General features: G+C 41.5%; 1 long non-coding RNA gene across 1 annotated transcript in view; it reads left to right on the top strand.

The window, feature by feature from the left end:
* Positions 1 to 570: 570 nt before the first annotated feature.
* The window catches only part of LOC134748334 (uncharacterized), a 479,651-nt gene continuing 458,887 nt past the window's right edge, over positions 571 to 21,334 (top strand). The window contains exon 1 of the long non-coding RNA XR_010128402.1: positions 571 to 775. This is a non-coding gene — a long non-coding RNA (uncharacterized LOC134748334). The remainder of the gene's footprint in view (positions 776 to 21,334) is intronic.

Raw genomic sequence — 21,334 nt, 5'->3', positions numbered from 1 at the left:
GCAGAGAGACAACACGTCAGACGTGGTTCGCGGTATAGAGTTGCGAGTCTTAATATGGAATGCAGTGAACTTTTCCTTTATTTTAAAAATTATAATTTCGTTAGCACTTAGCAAGCCAAGCGTTTACAATAACATCCTTGTGACTTTGTTGAAGATCAAACTTTATACTGGTTACTGCGAGGCAAATGGTCGCCATCGCTTAGCGAGCGATGAGAATACATGCCTGTTTACGATCGACTCACAATGAAAGATAATAAGTATAAGCGCTTCGTGGAACGCAGTGTTTTGCTAGCTTTATCATTCGGACGAATGCGGGTAGGCAAACATCGATTATAGGTATCTCTTGCGCATACCCTTCGGACGCCACGACTATAACAACACAACGCGCGATCGTAAACCTTATTGCAATGCGTGAAGGTTGTTAATATTATACTGTAGGTAGCCGTGCGAGTCTGTAGCCGTTTTTGGCGGTCAAAGGGTACACACAGTACAGGGACATTGATTGTGACTTTCGGTCGACTAGGAATTCTCGTGACGTCATGACATTCAATTCGTCATGACGTTTGTGTTGAGAGAGGTATGGGCACTGTGAATGTCATCTCGTTTTGTGTGGTAGGGCACAGCACAGCGGATGTCATTCCAGATCTAGAGCAGAGCCTAACTGGGGAAGTACCTCCACCTTACAGGAAACCGCAGCCAAATAACACTAGACCCTACTTATAGTGTTGTGTTCCTGCCGGTGAGTAAGGTTGCCAGAGCTCAACGAGGGTGTGGAGTGTTAGGGTCGGCAACGGGCATGTAACTCCTCTGGAGTTGCAGGCGTACACTAAGAGACTTAACAGTGTTGCTGTTTGTACCCAAACGCGAGCTGTGCCCTTGTAGCAGTTGTAGCTGAAATTAAGGACCTTAGATTCAAATTGGAGGAATTGCGTTTAGGCGTGGTTTAGGACTTTAGGCACAGGGCGGACACGCTAATACATACATCAAAAATCACTTGCGTTTCTATGTTTGAACGGCACGTCTGTACACGCGGCATGCGTCATTGTGTGAGTAAGTTGCTTAAAAACAGTACTGAACGGTCGGCAAAAGGTCGTCAATCTGGTGTCGCAGGGCGAGGTAATTCGAATCGGGGCGGGGCGGTGCGTGGCCGTTCTGTATGATAATACTATTACTTATTATGTGGAAGGTCATTTAGTCTAGACACGAAATGCATCCCCTTGCGCAATGATAGCTGCTACAGCTGTCAAGGGAATACAATGTTACTGCAACTTTCAAGACCACCGTGTAGAAAAGAAACGGTAATTCCAACACGACGTCATTCAAGGTCGTTTCTGGCCTCAACGACGAGACGTCCAGTTTGAACGTAAGGTCCTTGGTTCAAACTTGTAGGGTGTATTGTCACTTTCGCGTGTGACCTACGGGTCTAAAAATTCGTGCGGGTGCGTACGGCCCGTACGGGTGTAAAAGTGCGAGTCGGACTTGAGCACGAAGGGTTCCGTACCATTACGCAAAAACGGCAAAATCACGTTGTATGGGAGCCCCACTTAAATATTTATTCTATTCTGTTTTTAGGGTTCCGTACCCAAAAGGTAAAAACGGGACCCTATTACTAAGACTCCGCTGTCCGTCTGTCTGTCTGTTTGTCACCAGGCTGTATCTCATGAACTGTGATAGCTAGACAGTTGACATTTTCACAGATGATGTATTCCTATTGCCACTATAACAACAAATACTAAAAAGTACGGAACCCTCGGTGCGCGAGTCCGACTCGCACTTGGCCGGTTTTTAGTATTTGTTGTTACAGCGGCAACAGAAATACATCATCTGTGAAAATTTAAACTGTCTAGCTATCACGCTTCATGAGAGTGGTGGGTCGGTAGTGTTGGGTAGAGTTCCATACCCAAAGGGTAAAAACGGGACCCTATTACTAAGACTCCGCTGTCCGTCTGTCCATCTGTCTGTCACCAGGCTGTATCTCACGAACCGTGATAGCTAGACAGTTGAAATTTTTACAGATGATGTATTTCTGTTGCTGCTATAACAACAAATACTAAAAAGTACGGAACCCTCGGTGTGCGAGTCCGACTCGCACTTGTCCGGTTTTTTTGGTTTTTGTTGTTATAGCGGCAACAGAAATACATCATGAGAAAGTCATGAGATACAGCCTGGTGACAGACAGGCGGACAGACAGACGAACAGCGGAGTCTTAGTCTTAGTAATAGTCCCGTTTTTACCCTTTGGGTACGGAACCTTAAAAAATGATTACTTTACCTCTTGTCTGTGTATGATAATATGTAGGTATCAAGCGCTTTAGACAAATTCTGAATTCAACTAAAAAAAAGTGTGTGCGTGTAATCTTTACGCGCGATTGAAGTAAAACTCCTGTGACGTTTATCGCTATGTTGGCACTTTGACGTGTGCCCTATTGTGCGTGTGTCACTACTGAGCGTTACTTCCGTCAGAAAAAAAATCCGAGTTACCCTCTCCTCTAGTCACGCCTAAAGAAGTTTTACTTCAAAATTGGTTGTTTTTGTATGATATATTTAATTTTGGTTGGTCAACTAACTTTTTGAACAATTTTTTCTGTATAAGTATTTCTTGTAGGTATAACTATGCGGCCTTTATAAAAATAAAACGTTTAATGCGACTAACCGGTACGGTGTCGACTCGTATTTTTATGTAACTTGCTCTAACAGGTACAAGTATAGTCGTCCGCTCACAGAGCGAGAGGAAACACGCTCGTAGCTCGCCGTCTCGCTCCAGCAGTAGCTATGTAGGTAAGAGTGACGTTGCGCCACGGACGTTTACTGTTCGGCCAGTATAACAGGCGAAAGAGACTGAACTGTTTGAATTTGGACTTTGTTGCGCTGGAATACGGTACACAATGGAATGAGATTTCCAATGGCTGTTACGTCTTTTATGTATGATAAGAGCTCGAGTCGAATCCAATCCAAGTTGCTTTGTGGACGAATCGAAGAGAACGCTATAGTTGCGTTGAGGAAAATCTGACTGGGGATTTCATATCAGTTAAAGAGCGAGGAATAAGCATTCAAACGAAAAACGAAATTAAAGATCTTGTATTTCTATCTCTGTCTCTATTAATTATTTTATTACACGTTCGTACCTAGTAACCTCAAAGTTCGCAACTAAGCGTATTGAGAAATTGCATTCAATACTCTTACGCGATATCCCGACCGAACGCAATGAGAATAGCAGTCTCGGGGCCCTATTTGACTCGAGAAAGTCACATACGCTAACGTGGAACGTGGCTGCCATATGGCTACCTAGTTAAGTATGTGGTTAATAGCAACGTTACAGACGAACTTTTGAATCTTGTACCAGTGTACCTACTTCGACATCGTCGTCATACAAAAATTGACGATTCGGTTTGGTCATTGTCACATATCACAAAACTACACAACACATAAACCCATATGGTAGCCGTAGCTACCACATCTCTTTCTCTCACTTTCCTGAGTCTAATAACACCTGAGTTATAGTCCGACAAGAAATTGTAGAAATTAAAAAGAAAAAAAAAAACCGTAATGTTATCCCTTTCAAATCAATCTAAGAAAACGGGATACTACAGTGTATTGCCACTTTATAATTTCTACAATTTCTTTTCGGACTGTAAGTGAGACACATTCAAAGAATCAAGCTACCATAGACAACGGTTTCCGCTTATCTTGAAGCCGGCCGTACGCGTAAGTATTTATATAGTTGGTCAAGCAAATCTTGTCAGTAGGAAAGGTGCGAAATTCAAATTTTCTATGGGACGATAACCCTTCGCGCCTACATTTTTTAAATTTGCCGCCTTTTTGTAGAAATAAATAAATTATTTTTGTAAAGTTAAAAAATGTTGTCAGTAGTGACAAGATTTGCTTGACCAACTACATATGAATTACAATGGACATCAAAAATGTTATGACGGTTATTGCATACTTTTATTGAACACGTTATTTTACGGTAAATAGATATTGATTGGGTATGCTTGATAGGTATGCCGCATCACTTTCATAAGGCAAAGACAGAGACAGAGACAGCTAAATTATACCAAATTATACCTATAGGTCTTCAACTGAAATAAATGTCACATAAGTAGGTCCAGGGGCGTAGCTAGAGGATATGGCTCCCAGGGCAGTCACCATATTTGCGCCCCCTGACGACTGACAAGAGTTTCCCTGTTGCGCCATATGCCCATTTTGGCGCCCCCCCCCCCCCCTTGGATGGCGCCCGGGGCACTTGCCCCCTCTGCCCCCCCTAGTTACACCACTGAGTAGGTCCTATGAAAGAAAATATGACCAAGGCCTCTAGTGCCTAGGACCATGGCCGCTTTATCTTTCGTATATGACAAATATTTCAGTTTACAATTTAAATACATATATAACAGTGTGACTACTGTGAGTTACTAGAACGCAAATAAAATAATTGTGATACAATGTCTTGTCTTGTGTCACAATTTTGTTATTTATTAAGTATGTTTTCGGTTTCAATGAAATATAGGTAGTAGTTAGGACTAAAATAAAATCAAAAATATTTATAAAATAAAATTTATTAAATATTTAGTTCTAGGTATAAAACGTTTAGTCGTTGTTGTATATGTACATATATGTCAGGTTTTATTTTTACAAATTTTCAAGCGTAGCACTTAATTAATGACGTCTCACCTCGCATAACAGCCGTAAGAGCCATTGGAATATGCGTTCAATTTTTAACCGTATTCTCGCGCTAGAAATCGTACAGCAAGCTGTTACACGTAGTGGAATAGAATGGTAATGTATTTAAACTTTCTTAGGAAACTCACTAGGTGGCGTTATGGTAGTAGAGCGCTATTAACTGTGTGCGCGGCAGTGACACCTGGCGGATATGAAACACATTGTCGCTTATATAACAACACCGTTATGGTTATGTTCTGGCCTTGGAAGTTATTGGAATACTCATTTATGCGTGGTAGGGTAGCGCTCAAATCCTATGATTCACGCAAAAGCGGTCTGTCACTCATCATCTTTCTCGCGTTGTCTCGGCAATTTGCCATGGCTCATGGGAGCCTGGGATCCGCTTGGCAACTAATCCCAAGAATTGGCATAGGTACTAGTTTTTACGAAAGCGACTGCCATCTGACCTTCCAACCCAGAGGATAAACTAGGCCTTATCGGGATTAGTCCGGTTTCCTCACGATGTTTGCAAAAACGGTCTGTCACTGTCGCACTAATATGGAAGAATGATAGAGAGAGATGACTACGCTGCTACGGAGCGTTAACGATTGGCACGTTAGCTAAGCACCCAGTATACATGTAGATATAGACAGTCTATATTTACGTGTCTTTGGCAAAGATAATGTTCTGGCGACGGTGGAAAACATAATTTTATCGGGCCGCTCCGCCGCTCCGCCAGCGACAACGTAAACATGTTTATTATGTAGAGCTCTGACTCTTTGACACTCGACTGGAGCAGTCACTTGTAAATAACACTTATTTACCTACCCTTATCTACTATGACAAAGTACGATAGTTTATTCAATACTTAATAGGGGATATTACTGCAATGCTCTGCCTCCAGAGTACAGCACTAGCCTTTTTAGTAAACTATAGAGTAACTTATACATACTGTACCTTTAACAGGTTTTTGACAAGTTTTCAAAAATAAAATATGACATTGATACATCAAGGCGGTATGGCGGTATGTTTACAGAGGACCTACCGGGAAACGCGAATCCGAAATTTCACTATCTGCCTCTTTATCGCTCGAATATGCAAGAGTGACAGAGATGTTAGATCAAGAAATTTCTTTTTTCTTGATTCGAGATAGCCCCTCAGATTGTGGTAATGGCGCCACCTACGCAGAGTCTCGCGTAATATTCCCTATTCAATTTGATGGCCTACTAGCCTAGTCGGTAGTCACCTTTACAAAGCAGGAGTCCCGGGTTCGAATCGTGGTAAGGGCATTTATTTGTATGTTTATGATATACGTTTGTTCCTGAGTTATGGATAAGTAATGGATATCTTATATAACTAAATATTAAATAAAAATACTTGACATGGCACTCGGAAAGCTGTTTGTTGTGAATAAGTAAGTTCTTATACTTATTTACTATGACATATTGTGCGACAAATAATTCAGCTTCAATTATTGTGGAGTCAATGTATGTAGTATAGGCTGCATTTCGAAGAGTTACCGTAGTTTGTTTATCTGATTGGTTTTGCTGTATCATATTTATTTTTAAAGTTACTGAATATGCCAAAACCGGATAAACCCTATACCAAATAAACTTAAGTCAAAAACGGATGAATTTTGATTAGTAACATTTATACTTATAATTGCACGTTGCACGTGGAACCGATGGCCATTGGGGCGGAAAGGTTCTCGAGTGGCGACCACGTACCGGAAGGCGCAGCGTGGTTAGACCCCCTCAAGGTGGACTGATGACCTAGTAAAGGTCGCGGGAGTCCGCTGGTTGCGGGTGGCGCAAGACCGGTCATTGTGGCACTCTTTGGGGGAGGCCTATCAGGTCTATGTCCAGCAGTGGACGTCCTCTGTCTGAAATGATGATGATGATTATGATACTTATAATACCTACGTTCTTTTCAATTATACAACAATAAAATAAGGTACACATACATAGCTATACATACATTGGCTTAAATTAAGAGAAAAAAACCTAGAAATGTCTTTTTCTATTTATACATACATGATGTTTCTACATAAGTACTTAACTATGTCCAAAGAAATGTTCGCAGACTACATTCGCGTTTACACGCCAACGAATCTTATCAACGCGATAGCTGAACGATAAGCGATAAACGTGTATATATCACAAATATCACAAGCGAAGGTGATATCAGAATACTCCGTCCGCCTGGCAGGAGCAATTTAATGATCATCTTTATTACTGCCTACGTCAGGGGTTCCCAGCCTTTTTTAGTCCGCGGCGTCCTTGCAAGTTCAAAATTTCGGCGGCGGCGCCCTAACATAACTAGGCCATTCGAATAGATAGGCAACATGGTGAGGAGAACCGCCTCACGGTGCCCCCTCTCCACTGTCCATGGCGCCCCAGGGCGCCGCGGCGCACAGTTTAGGAACCCCTGGCCTACGCGATCTTTTCTTATTGATTAAAATCTTATTTTGCTTAGAGAGGGAGATAAATTGTTGATGACAAATGATGTCATTTTTTTAATATCACTTTTAATTTTAAAGTGGCATTTTTCTGTTCTAGGACTTTTAATTGCCAGTATAAAGAATTAACACGAATATAATCAATCTTATAAATCACATTTGTGAAAACAGATACTTAAATAAAAATCTAAAAAATATTAATTTTATTTTTTTGTATTTCATACAATGTTGAAAAATTTCATAGTGGTTGAGTTGTAGTTGAGATAATATAAGGTTAAAAAAAATTGGCGTATATTATCAACTTAATAAGTGTAATAAGTAATAAATAAGGGGGTGCCGCCTTTTTGCTGTAAAGAATTCACGAACCTTGTTTTGAGTCGCGAGTTATGTTTTTATGTTGAAGTATGTTGAAATACTGAACTAGGTAAATAATACGATTTGGAAATGATTTGATGACATTTTGGGTCACTTAAAACACTCGATTTACCAATGAGGATATATCTATCTTTGGAATTACTAATCCCATCATCAGAACTGCGTTTTGACAAAAACGGGACCAATCTGTATGTATATACTTACAATCAAAAAAATAATTTTCAAATTCGGTCCAGAAATGACGGAGTTATGGAGTAACAAACATTTAAAAAAAAACATACAACCGAATTGAGAACCTCCTCCTTTTGAAATCTTGAAGTCCGCAGAAGCACTTCAATAATGAAGATTTTCATTCGGCACTTAACCCGGTATATACTTATATTGATGAAATATTGTTAAGTAGTGCGATTATTATTCATTTATAATTACTTTAAAATTTTACCACATAAAGGCCACCCCGCATTAGCGTCTCCCGAGCGTCGACGCAACGTTGGCGCAACTGCGCAGCGACGCCATTTTCCATCGCGCTGACTAGATGCCGACGCTTAAAAGAGTAGACGCTAGTGTGGGGTGGGCCTAACCTATGATAAGACCTTCATACTACTTCTGAGTTCTTTCTAATCCATATTTATTATAACATAGCTACACATAGGCATTTTAAAATAATCAGTTATCAGGCATTAATTGCTTTTATAGGCATATAAAGTGGTACATACGAGATACGAGTACATTATCATAATATATAATCAGCTATGAACCCTGCAAGATAAGTACGGATATCAACGTAATGTGGTACTCCTACCCACTTTCCTACTCATAAATCATAATAATAAAATCGTTACCTATCCGGTACACACAAGCTATTAACTTTTGTCTACAGGAGTGACAACTTCCGTTTTAAAATCTATGAATAAGCCACGTAACGTAAACCATCTGAATACAAGCACAGTAAACATGAGACCTTTAAACGGTTTACTGATGTTTCGGCGAAAATTACTTGACAAACTTTCAGTTCCCAAACTATTTAATTTATCCCATATTTTTACTTGGGCGAAATTTCATTTCGCAAATTTTCATACTCCAACCTAACCTAACCCAACCTAGTACGTCATTTTCATTTCGCAAGTATGGGGTTGGGAAATGAAACGGTTGCGAAGTAAAAAACTTGCTAAAATTTCATTTGGGAAATGAAACTGATGCCATAAGTTTGTTGGGAAGTGAAATTTGGCGAAAAATATTTTGGCTAAACGGCGGTATCCCCCTTTAAACATATCAGAGGTAACATGTAAAAGCGCTCGCACTATATACATTAGATTGCACCAAAGATGTCCATAGCGTTCGTCCCTGTACCCTTGGCAGCGCCCTCGCGACCCGCCGCCCTTGCGCCCTTGCCTACCCTCTGCACCTACTCCTATTGTCAGGATTTACACTCTAATTGAGAACTTGTAAACATGTTTTGTCGTGCATATCCGTTCTTAAGAGTGAAATCGGTTTAGTAATATGTATTGGAAAATAATACCGGACAAGTGCGAGTCGGACTCGCCAACCGAGGGTTCCGTACTTTAAAGTATTTGTTGTTATAGCGGCAAAAGAAATACATCATCTGTGAAATTTTCAACTGTCTAGCTACCTATCACGGTTCATGAGATACAGCCTGGTGACAGACAGACAGACGGACAGACAGACAGACAGACGGACAGTGGAGTCTTAGTAATAGGATCCCGTTTTTACCCTTTGGGTATGGAATCCTAAAAAAATACAGGTCAATATCAGATTTAAAAAAAATATGGAATTATAAATTTTTGTCAAGCCGCTGCAGCTGATAATCATTTGTCCTTATCTGGTATTTCGATTTTTGTATAAGTTAGATAGAGGCAAGAGGTTTGCAAAGTTTTATGAGGAGTATTTTTATATAGTGTAGAGAACTGGGAATTAAAAACCTCTAGTTGCGATTATTTAACCGTGTTTTGATATACACGTGTCTTACATCTCCGATGGTTTAAAGACGAGTACTTTAGGGGTGCTTGAAAACGATTATTATATTTGTTAATACAAAATTACGAGTACAAAACGATTTATTAACTCAAATCTTCTTTGGTAAAGTGTTCTTAATGAAGTTAAGAAAGAGTTCTCAGAATTGGATTTTCCGTCAAAATTTCGGCTGTAAACAGAGAATGGTTTTACCTATATTAGTTATTTAGTAACTTGTCATACATATGTGGCGTTCCATGTCTAAAGGGTCCTTATGCTTCATGTGTAATAAGGACCTTTTTATCGGAATTTCTGTTGGAATTTCAGATGGAAAGGACCTTATTGCACTTGAAGCATAAGGACCCTTCTGTAGTGGAAAGACATATACAGGTTGTTCAACAGATGTCTCAGTCAGTAGTGAGTGATTGTGCTGTATGATTTTGTAACTGTTAGTTAAATAGTGCTATTATTCTGTAGCTAATTCAGAAACTTCTAAATTATAATTCAGGACAGACATCACTAAATTGCTACCTACAGGAATACGTAGTTTCTTCCATAGATAATATCCGTCTGTGTATTTCGCACTTATATAGTGGTGCAAGTGGGATGTACTAATATCAAGAACAAATCAAAATAGATTTTAAAATTTCGAATGCCTCTTGGGCTGGAAATGGTGTTACGATATAGACACGCACGCTTTCAGCTACAGCGAGCATCTCACAGCATCCATGCATCTGAAATTAGTCTTCCCAAATGTCGTAGCACCGTAGCCCGTAGCAATCACAACGTAGTACTTCAAGTGCGCGTGAGTTGCCATTAAAACAATTCATGTATTTTGAACATGGAACGTGCTTCGACGCCCGCTACCACGAGACTCGAATGGCTACAGTTCTTATCACGAGCTGGGTCAAATGCTTTTTAAAAATGCTGCGCTATGCTTTTAGAGAGGTTTTGTGGTATGGGGGCAGCTGTTTTTCTGATGCGATCACAAACCGGTTGACCATCGTAATGACGAGCGGCCCTGGAGCGGTATTAGAATTTTAAAATATGTTTTGATATGTTTTTACGCGCGTTTTGCTCGTACTAATATAAATACAAGTTATATGCACGTAAATGATAACAAAAAGTTAATGATATCAATTTGAAATCAGTCTTTTGGGCTTCGTAAGTGAACCGATATAAATGTGATCACTGATTATAAATAAATAGTCGTTATGGATCTCGAGTTCCACCTATCTTGTCTCTGTTACTTAAATTTACTGTTCCAAATGATTGATTTTAATTTGTCAAGTATAGTGGTTTCAACTTGCGGGTCAAATATCTCGGCCATTTTTGATTTTAGAGAAAAGTTTTTCCTACAAAACATACTTATTTTAGCGTATTCTCTACGATAACATAATAAAAAATAGGTGTCATAATAACATCACTCCGATGAAAATTTTTCTAAGTGTCGGCACCCCCTTTGCTTTAGTCCAACCTTAGTTCTTTTCATGATATATGTAATCCTTTTTTTAAGTTTTTTTTTTTCTTACAAAACCGCATCATCATGGAGGTAGAGGCAACATCGAAAAATTGAAAATCGTTATCTGCTGCCTTTCCATCGCTCTTGTATGTTCGAGCGTTTAATTATTTGCCGTATTCTCACTTTTAAATCCCTGGTTCCATATGATTTTCCAATGTCACTTTTGGTTTTCTGCGTGGTGCAGACAAATCGCCATAAGCTACTTACTCAAGGCTGCGTCACCGGCATAAAGAATGTAGGATCCATGGCTAACGGGACCGTGCGTGCGCGCAGGTTTGAGTCCTGCCTGTTCCACAATTTTGAATTTATAATTATACTTGGCTCATTTTACGAGCATGAGTTTCTTACCTTAGAGGACATTCAAAATTTATTTAATTGTTTATTTTACTCACACAACTCATACTACTCATACGCGTGTAGGTAATAATTTACAAGATCAATTTGATTTTCTAATATCACTTACAATGGACAACTTCCAAGTTCATCCTGATTTACCAATGTCTGTGGTGGGACAGGCAAGTCGCCTTAAGAGTCCCCGGCAAGCTCGGCCGAATTGCACCTTCCCATACAAACGTATAGTTCGGCTCTCATTTTAAAACTACGTGTTGGATTGTAATGAAACTTTGCACTTACAATGGCATGAGGTATATCTAGGTCTGAAATTAGTTTATATAGCTCCAGTTTATAAAACAAACTAAAAAGAGTAAGCATTGCAATACAGCGAGGAAATGCTGCCAGCATCTACGGCACCATGCCGCGTGCCGCAGGGGATTAGTTTTTAGGTATTTATTTTAAGATTAGTTTTATTTATTTTTAGTTTTAGTTTTTTAAAGTTTTATATGTATTTCTAATTGTCAACTTTGACGTATATTGTTGTTATTTCGGTGTTTGGAAATAAAGATAATACATCACTACATAGTGTAATAGAGTAAAAAAAAAGTTTTATATGAAAATTTCACTGTATTTTTTTAACAATTGTATCTGAAGCTACATAAACTAATTACAGACATAGATATACCTTATCCTATTGTAAGTACAAAGTTTCAGAGCAATCTAGCTAGTCGTTTTAAAATGAGAGCGAAACAAACAAACGTATTGAATGGAGAACCGAGCTTGTAGGAGAGGCTGCGTCACCGCACCGGCAAAAAGAATATAGGATGCATGGCTAACGGGACCAACCGCGCGCGCAGGTTTGAGTCCTGCCTGGGCCAATTTTGAATTTATACTTGGCTCATTTTACAAGCATGAGTTCCTTTCCTTACTGTAAACAAGTGAAATTCAATTGTATATTGTACACACACGACATAACTTCCAAGTTGGATCTGATCTTCCAATGTCACTTACGTTACGGCTATCCGTGGTAAGACAGGCAAGTCGCCTTAAGTACCTCAAGGCTGCGTCACCGGCATAAAGAATGTGCGATCCATGGCTAACGGGACAGTGCGCGTGCGCGAGTCCTGCTTGTTCCAATTTGGAATCTTGTACTTGGGACATTTTTTGAGCGTGTGTGCCGAAATTTCATGGATTTTTATTGTATCTCCGTTACAAACTCTCGGGTTTTCAAGCCTGGTCATTTATAAGGCGTGCGTGTGGATTTAGATCCAACACGCAGAGACCGTTTGGAGAGCTTTGATGCCATGTAGAACGCCTGCTGGAACCCATTCACGGGTATTTAAAAAGATACCCGTAAACCGGTTTCAGCAGGCATTGGAGGCTATTGTAGAAGAATGGAAAGAGTCGTGGTCTATGGTTTAAATTTGGGTCAAAAATAAAATTGGTCTATTTGCATAACATTGCGATCTACAGTGTTATCGAGACAGGCGGTGACTCGCCACTGGTTAGATGGGCACCTGATGCGCCGTCGTAAAGACAGCCAGGCGCAACACTGGAGTGAGCGGCTCAGGGGTGTCGAGAGGTGTGCTGCGCTTTCTCCATAGTTAGTCGCGGCGTTATGCCCTTTAACACTTCCACCCCTGGAGCATATAGCTCTAACGACTCCTCTCTGAACAGCCAATTAAGGCAAGCCAGAGCCGAGAGTCCTGCGGGTCCCTTTGGGGTTCCACTCCGACCGACGAAGACACGCCGGAGACGGAGACCCTGATCGACTCTCTGCCGCACTCGGGTCCGTGGGGCCGTTACTCCCTAACAGCTTGCCACAATTAATTAGGTATTATTATATACAGTTTTATTAACTCACTTATTTCTGCCCGCAACTTTGCGTGCTGGGCTGATGATGATGATTGATAACTACTATCCTATGTCTGTCCTTTCCCGGGTTTCAAACTATATCCATACCAAATTTCATCTAAATCGGTTTAATTCAATTCTTGGGATTAGTTGCCAAGCGGACCCCAGGCTTCCATGAGCCGAGGCAAAATGCCGGGACGAGGGAGATGATGATGATCTAAATCGGTTCAGCGGTTTAAGCGTGAAGAGATAACAGACAGGCAAAGTTACTTTCACATGTGTAATAAATAGGCTAGATGACAAATTTTCATAAATGGTATCAATCGATCAGGTTTATTTTTAGGATCAAATGTATCTGACTTTTGTATTGCTTTAATGTATGGGCAATGGGTCCCATCCCATTAAAGCAATACAAAAGTCAGAAATGATAGTCAAAGTCCGACAGTCGTACTTTCAAAACGATAAGTGAACGTGACGTCAAGGTCACTGAGAGCCCATTTTAAATGTATGGACAAAACAAGAAAATTGCTTTTTCATATCTCATGCTCTGAAAGTGGGTCGTTGTTGTTCTAAAAAGTGCGCAGAAAGTGATACGTTTCTGCTCTAGTGCAGAAAAGTGGTGTACTCCTCTGCGTCCCCGTCCCACGAGCAACTGGAAACAAAATAGAAAAATAGTGTCTTTATTTCCCCGCCTGGAACAATTGGTAATTGTTCTTATTTTACTAATCCCGCATTGAATAGTTTTTTTTTATCAAAAATGATGTAAGTAAATTTTTAAAATAAATTATTCTTGATTTCTTTTGTTGAATTGTATCTACTCGATTTCATAAGGAGGGAACCAAAAGGAATACACCAAAAAAAATATTTTAAACCTTATACTTGCGTAAATGAGCAAAAACAGAATCTTATACAGCCACAGTTAAACGTTTGTACGATATTAAATGTGGTACTTCCTATAAAAAGGGACCTTATTGTCGATGGCGCTTACGCCATTATAAACGATGCTCCGATATAAATACAATGCCGCGCGACGCTGTGCGGTGTAAGCGCCATCGACAATAAGGTCCCTTTTCATAGAAAATGCCCCAAATGGGTTTTAATGTTATTTAGCACTATATTCGCTGTATTCAATGTTTTTTACCAAACTGCTTAGATGTATGAAATAAAGTCAATCATAAATAGTGGCAATTTGTAAATAGAATAAGGGTTCCTAGTTGAATATGGAAAAAGCCCGGCCTTAAAAGGCACAAAATTCAAAATTTCTATGAGAGATGCCTCCAGTACATTCCTTCGAGGCTACACATTTTTAGTTTGCCGCATCTTATTACTGACAGATTAGTTTGCTAGACTATAGGTCAATATACAAGACTACCAGGGCCCCTTTAGGCGGGCCAGGACAGATTCGTATTAAATCAGTTGAGGTTTAGGCCTTAATCTGAGTAAGTACGACTCTAAGGTTGCCAGTTTCTATTTAATTCGGATTCTAAATAGGTTTCATTATGAATAGAGCATTTTCTAAGTTATCCAAGTTCCTAAAATGTTAGGTTATTAAAATCTCTAATTCCTAGCACTTCAGATTCTCATTATGCCGAATTCTGAGTAGGACAGAAAATTACATTGTGTAATTCCGAGTACGACCGATTCGATGTTGATCGGATTCTGTTATAAAAAAAAAAATTAAAAAATTATCCACAAAATATGTATCATTATGCCAAAATATATACTTGTCCATTGAACATTTCCTTCTTACCCTGAGTCGACGGAGCCCCGCTGCGCGGGGCTCCTATTTCTCGGCGGTTTGCCCTTCGGGCATCTAAAGCAACCTAACGAACCTAACCTACCTACCTATTGATTTAGTGTGACGTTATTCATCATTTCATCATTTCATCATTTCATCGTTATACATCATTCCGCCGTGTGGTGTCGGGCGAGAATAGCACCACCCCCTTTCTTCTCGTGGGTGTCGTAAGAGGCGACTAAGGGATTACGGCTGAAGTGTGTCTTACGAAACACTAAGCCCCGAGACGCTGACACCAAGTCTCAAAAAAGAAGGAAAACTAATAATAAACCCGGATCTGGAGCCACCGTTTAGGCGCAAGCCAGGCACCTGCGGCCAAACCGGCACCACACGTACTGACTTGTCATTCCTGTGGAACATGTCGGGGAGGAGAGAGAGGGGTGGTGCGGGTTCTGGGCAAGCCCGTGTTGCCATAAAGTCGTCTGTCCCAGGCGCAGCAGCATCCGCGGAGAGGGCACTTCGCCCACCTGCCTTGCAGGGGGGAAACAACACGGGGAGTGGCAGTTACCGGTTATAAGTCCGCACGAATAGGCGTCGCATGTGCGGGCGCCAGGGGCCACTCCCGACAGTAGGAGGATCCATCGAAGATCCACTGATCAGTTACCGCCTGCTTTAAGTCGGGCAATCCTCGACCAATAAGGTACTGATCCGCCTCAGCGTTAATTTGTCCTGTCTGGGTGAACGGGACACAAGCTTTACGGCTGGACGTTGACGCTGTAACACCAACCACCTGCTCAGAATGGAAACAAAACTTTCAAAAGCGACAATAATTCTTCCTTCATGCGCTACGCGACATGGAATGTCCGAACAATGAGGACAGGTTTTCCGAACACCTGCGAAAACTTTGATTGCGCGCAAGATCTGCGCAAAACTTACAATATTGACGCGGAACTCAACAGGTTAAACGTCGATATTGCAGCTTTACAGGAAACCAGGATTGAAGATGAGGGCTCTTTGCGCGAAGCTAATTACACTTTTTACTGGAAGGGCAAGAGTTCTTCGGAAACACGGGAGCATGGGGTAGGATTTGCGGTCCGTAATCATCTTCTTGATGCAATAGAGACACCTGTAGGTGTGTCTGAGCGCATCATGGTCTTGCGTCTTAATACGAAAAGCGGCTACGTCACTTTGATCTCCGCTTACGCACCGACGCTTAACTCCCAACCCGAGGCCAAGGACCGATTTTATGACCAGCTCGATGAACTAGTTCGCGGGGTGCGTTCATCCGATAGGCTTCACATTATGGGCGACTTTAACGCTAGGGTCGGCCAGGATAATACTGACTGGCCCGATTGCCTAGGTGCGCATGGTATAGGTAAGCTAAACGACAACGGACAACGACTGCTGGAGTTCTGCTCAAAATATCAACTGTGCGTCACCAATACATTTTTCAAAGGAAAATTAATGCGAAAAGTCTCCTGGATGCACCCTCGCTCAAAACACTGGCATCAGTTAGACCTTGCTCTTACCAGAAGGAGGGACCTGCGGGAAACGCTCCATACACGGACGTTCCATAGCGCCGATTGCGACACTGACCATAGTCTTGTTTCCACCAAGGTCCGATTAGTCCCAAAAAAGATTCATTCGTCTAAGCCTCTTGGTCGAAGGAAGATCAATCTTTTTAAGACCCGGGACTTGGAGGCATTGGAGTTGTTTGGGACTACGGTCCGCGACGAAATATCGGCATGGGACAGTTCCGTATCAGCGCAAGTCGAATGGGAAAAAATAAAGTCCCTTCTCACAGACACCGCAGGGAAAGTTTTTGGGTACCAGAAGGCAAAGTCACACGACTGGTTACTTGAAAATGAGGAGCACTTACTACCCCTTATTGACTTAAAACGGCAGGCTTTCTTAAACTTCCGTCTTAATCCTTGCGATGCTGCACGGGCAGAGCTCAAAAAGGCGAAAGCCTCACTCCAGCGTAGCTCTCGCTTCTATGCAAACGCATATTGGACAGAACTCTGTCAAGTAATTCAGACGTGTGCAGACGCAGGAAACATAGGCGGTGTTTACGAAGGCATTAAGCGAGCTCTTGGCCCTATTATAAAAAAGACGGCCCCTCTAAAGGAAGCTGACGGCTCTGTCATAACAAACAGCAGTCGCCAGATGGCAAGATGGGTGGAACATTACACCGGGCTCTACTCCTGTCCAGTCGACATTCAACCAGAAACTATGGGACTACTCCCGGTCCTGGATACTTGGCACGAGTTGGACTCCGCACCTACCATAGAGGAACTCCACCTGGCCGTCAAACAGCTTAAAAACGGTAAAAGTCCGGGCAAGGACGAAGTGTACACCGAAATCGTCAAGATTAAGTGCATCCTTCCCGTCCTTCACAACAACCTGACCAAATGTTGGGAACAGGGCTGCGTGCCTCAAGACATGCGCGACGCTAATATCGTCACTCTTTACAAAGGCAAAGGCGACCGCGGTGATTGCAATAATTACCGTGGAATATCCCTGCTTAGCATCGTCGGCAAAGCTTTTGCTAGGGCCACCTTGGCTAAACTACAAAAGCTGGCTGACCGCGTATATCCAGAGGCACAATGCGGCTTTCGGGCCCAACGGTCAACTGTCGATATGATATTTTCGCTTAGACAGTTACAGGAAAAGTGTAGGGAGCAAAAGAGTCCTGTAGTCGTAGCTTTTGTCGACCTTAACAAGGCCTTTGACACTGTGAGCAGAGAGGGGCTATACTCGGTTCTTGTCAGTATTGGTTGCCCTCCAAAGCTCCTGAAGATAGTAAAATCATTCCACGAGGGTATGGAAGCCACAATCCTACACAACGGTGAAACATCTGCTCCCTTCGACGTCCGCCGAGGCGTTCGACAAGGTTGTGTATTGGCACCTACTCTCTTCGGAATATTCTTTTCTGTACTCTTGAAGGTTGCTTTTGGAGACGACCTACAGGGCATACACCTGTACACAAGATCCGACGGTCAGATGTATAACTTAACGAGGCTTAAGTCCAAACGCCATAGAGCGGACTTATTTGTAGACAGCCTTCTCTTCGTTGACGATGCTGCTTTCGTCGCTCACAGTGAGTCTCAGCTGCAGACAATCATGGACAAATTTTCAAAAGCCTGTGACCTCTTTTCCATGTCCATTAATGCCAAGAAAACCGTCATACTAGCGCAAGGGTGTTCAGCACAGCCAAAGATCATGCTTAACGGCGCGCCTCTCGAGGTGGTCAGCAAGTTTTGTTACCTTGGCTCGCTTGTATCGAGCAATCTCTCGCTTGACGCGGAGATCGACTCTCGCATCGGCAGAGCAGCCACTACGTTCGGGAGGCTCCGTGCAAGGGCTTGGGACAACAATCATCTCACGGTAAAAACGAAAATGCTTATTTACCAAGCGTGTGTCCTAAGCACACTTCTGTACGGAGCGGAATCCTGGACAACTTACGCAAAACAAGAACGCCGGCTGAACACCTTTCACATGCGCTGTCTGCGGAGCATACTTGGCATCACATGGAAGGATCGCGTGACAAACGAGTCTGTTCTAGGCCAGGCACAGCTCCCTAGTATCACAGCCATACTAAAGAAGAGACGACTGAGGTGGCTTGGGCATGTGCATCGTATGGAACGGACTCGTTTACCACGTCAAATCCTGCTAGGAGAGATCGCAGACGCAAAAAGACCGGTCGGGCGGCCAATGCTGCGCTTTAAAGATTGTGTCAAGCGTGATATGGTTGCCTTTAATATCCCATGCAACCAATGGCAGAAACTGGCCGAAGACCGACCCATGTGGCGTCGTGTTGTCCATGATGGCCAATCCAAGCACGACGATGCCTGGTTTACCTACTTGAAAGAAAAACGCTTGGGGCGCCACGAGCAGGCCTCCAACCCCCGCCCACCTGGGGGAGCATACACCTGCCGCGTGTGTGGACGAGGGATCCTCTCCCGCATAGGGCTACACAGCCACGAACGCAAGTGTCGTTACCGGGATGCTGCTTAAAACATCTGGCACAGATGAAAAGGCCTATTATTATTCATCATTAAAAGATTCTGTTCAATTTCCTTATCGAATCGTTGCTAATCGGATGAGATAAGAAACTGCATTAGTCCTAATCCAACTCGTTACCAATCTGACGTAGTACTGTCATGTCACGGGACCCCTTTATTCGAATCTGTCCTACTCAGAAATTGGTTTAAAGAGAAAGTGACTTCCATATCATAAGTCGTATGTCGAAACTGCTTTATTCAGAAACATACCTATAGCAAATCAGACCTCAACAGAGTCGTACTTACTTAGATTCTGGCCTAAAACCCAACTGCCTTAATACGAATCTGTCCTGGCTTACCTAAAGGAACAACCACCACCACCTAATAACATTTACTCATGTAGAAATTTATATGGCGTTCGCCAAAGTTTTAATTATTATCCCAAGTAACCCGATTTTGTGAGAAGCACGATCCATTCTGCGATAATACACCTAGATGTAAGTCTATCGATATATGTATGTCTCAATTTGTGCGATCTAATCTTAAGGACTAGTATAGTATAGAATGCTTTCCTTGACATCAGGCAATAATATTCTTTAACTACATATAGATAGGTTAGGTTATACTCATATATAAGTAGCACATATTAGATTGTTAACCAAGGGATGAGAGGCACTCATTTCTGCCGAGGTATTTTGGCGCTGGAACGCAGTGAGAGCGCCAATAGTCCGAGGCTGAAATGATGCCTTTCACCCGAGTTAAACACTCTACTTTTCATGTGTTTTTTTAAAACATGACTAAGTATAAATTTTACAGTATTTCTTGAGGGTACTTTCAATTAACAATTTAGGCAAAAGTATCGTTATTTTATGGAATGGGGAGTCAAATATCAGAATGGAAATTATATGACAAATCCATTTAAACTCAAAATTTAATTGCTTATCGTAAAAAAATCATACTTCGAACGTAAAATGCTCTAGTGCAGACACGTATCATTTTCTGCACACCATTTAAAACAACAATGACCCTCTTTCAGAGCATGAGAAATGAAAAATACTTTCATATTTATTTCTACATATACCTACGAAGAAATCTATTATTTTTCATTTATTTTCGCATTTCATTCATATATCTTTGTCATACTCATTGTTAAAAAACTACCTCTCTGTCTCTCTTTCTCTTTCGGCGAGCGGGAGCTCGTAGAGTCGTTAGCACGTGCACATTGCTCGCTTGCCCAGGTGCGACTAAAGGCAAGTTGTACCATTTGTCACAAGGTAAGTGCTTCAATTTTGGAACGCCTATATATATATAACGTTAGTATGTATCTTGATAAATCATTGACATCAGATTTAACAAATACATACTTTTTATTGATATTGTATTGCTCTGCTGATATTTATGGTTCATCTATCAATCCAATCCAAAAATATACATACAATTTAAACATTATTAACTGCAAAGTGGAAAAAATATACAAATGAGGATTTTACGCGTAGGCTGATACTTGTTCGTTATCCTCCTCCGTACAAGTACGCCAAAGTATTTCGACTGTCTAGGGGCCTAATAAATTTCCAAATGATTTTCTAAGACCAAGGGTATCTTGGCAGTTAGTTTATTTACTGCTTCTTATAGACTGGGACCCTAATCGCTCCGCAGCCCGAAATAGAGCTGACCGTGAATTATTACGTATTAGCAAATGGTGTTATATCTATACGGCGTGTATTTCTAATAATTGCAACAACAACTTGAATCGAGGCGTAGTATTTAGTGCCATGAAACGATTTGTACACTGTAAGTACTTCAACGCTTCAACTGATCTCTGCTATCAGATACTGAAAATCCGAAACTTTTTAAATCTGAACGCTACCAATTAAAACAAATAATTAAGAAAAATCCGCCATATTCTCGAACGCCAACGATGCGGGAAAGTTCCCGCCATCGCTCTCGCGGAATATTGCGTTCCATTGTATTACGCAGCCCGCCATGTGCGGCGCACATCTGCCGTCGCACCCTCGCTCACTATAGTCCGCTGATGGGATTCATGGGTCGAGCGTTTTAGGTTATTACCCGACGGAGAAGGGAGAGTAATGTTTTGAGTGTATATGCCTGTTTTCAGTCTATTTCTTTGACATCACCAAACAAGTCGGGAAAAACCAAACAACCAAACAAGTGGTATTTGCGATGACAAAGTGTGGAATGTCATCAAAAATGACAAATTTCTATGAAAATATGACGTCTATAATGAGAATAATGTCATTTGCTGCAGAGTTAGCTTAGACGGACTTTAAGGTGTGAGGGGTCGTTATTTTTCTTACGCACCAATGTAATAATAAGTAGTACATTACGATACAAGTGCGAAAAATAGGAAATGCGCAACGATCCGAGTGGCGATAAATTAAAAAACTACTAAAGGGAGTGTTTTAC

The sequence above is a fragment of the Cydia strobilella genome, chromosome 16, assembly GCF_947568885.1.
Source record: "Cydia strobilella chromosome 16, ilCydStro3.1, whole genome shotgun sequence".
NCBI lineage: Eukaryota > Metazoa > Arthropoda > Insecta > Lepidoptera > Tortricidae > Cydia > Cydia strobilella.
This window is presented reverse-complemented; position numbering and strand designations above follow the sequence as displayed.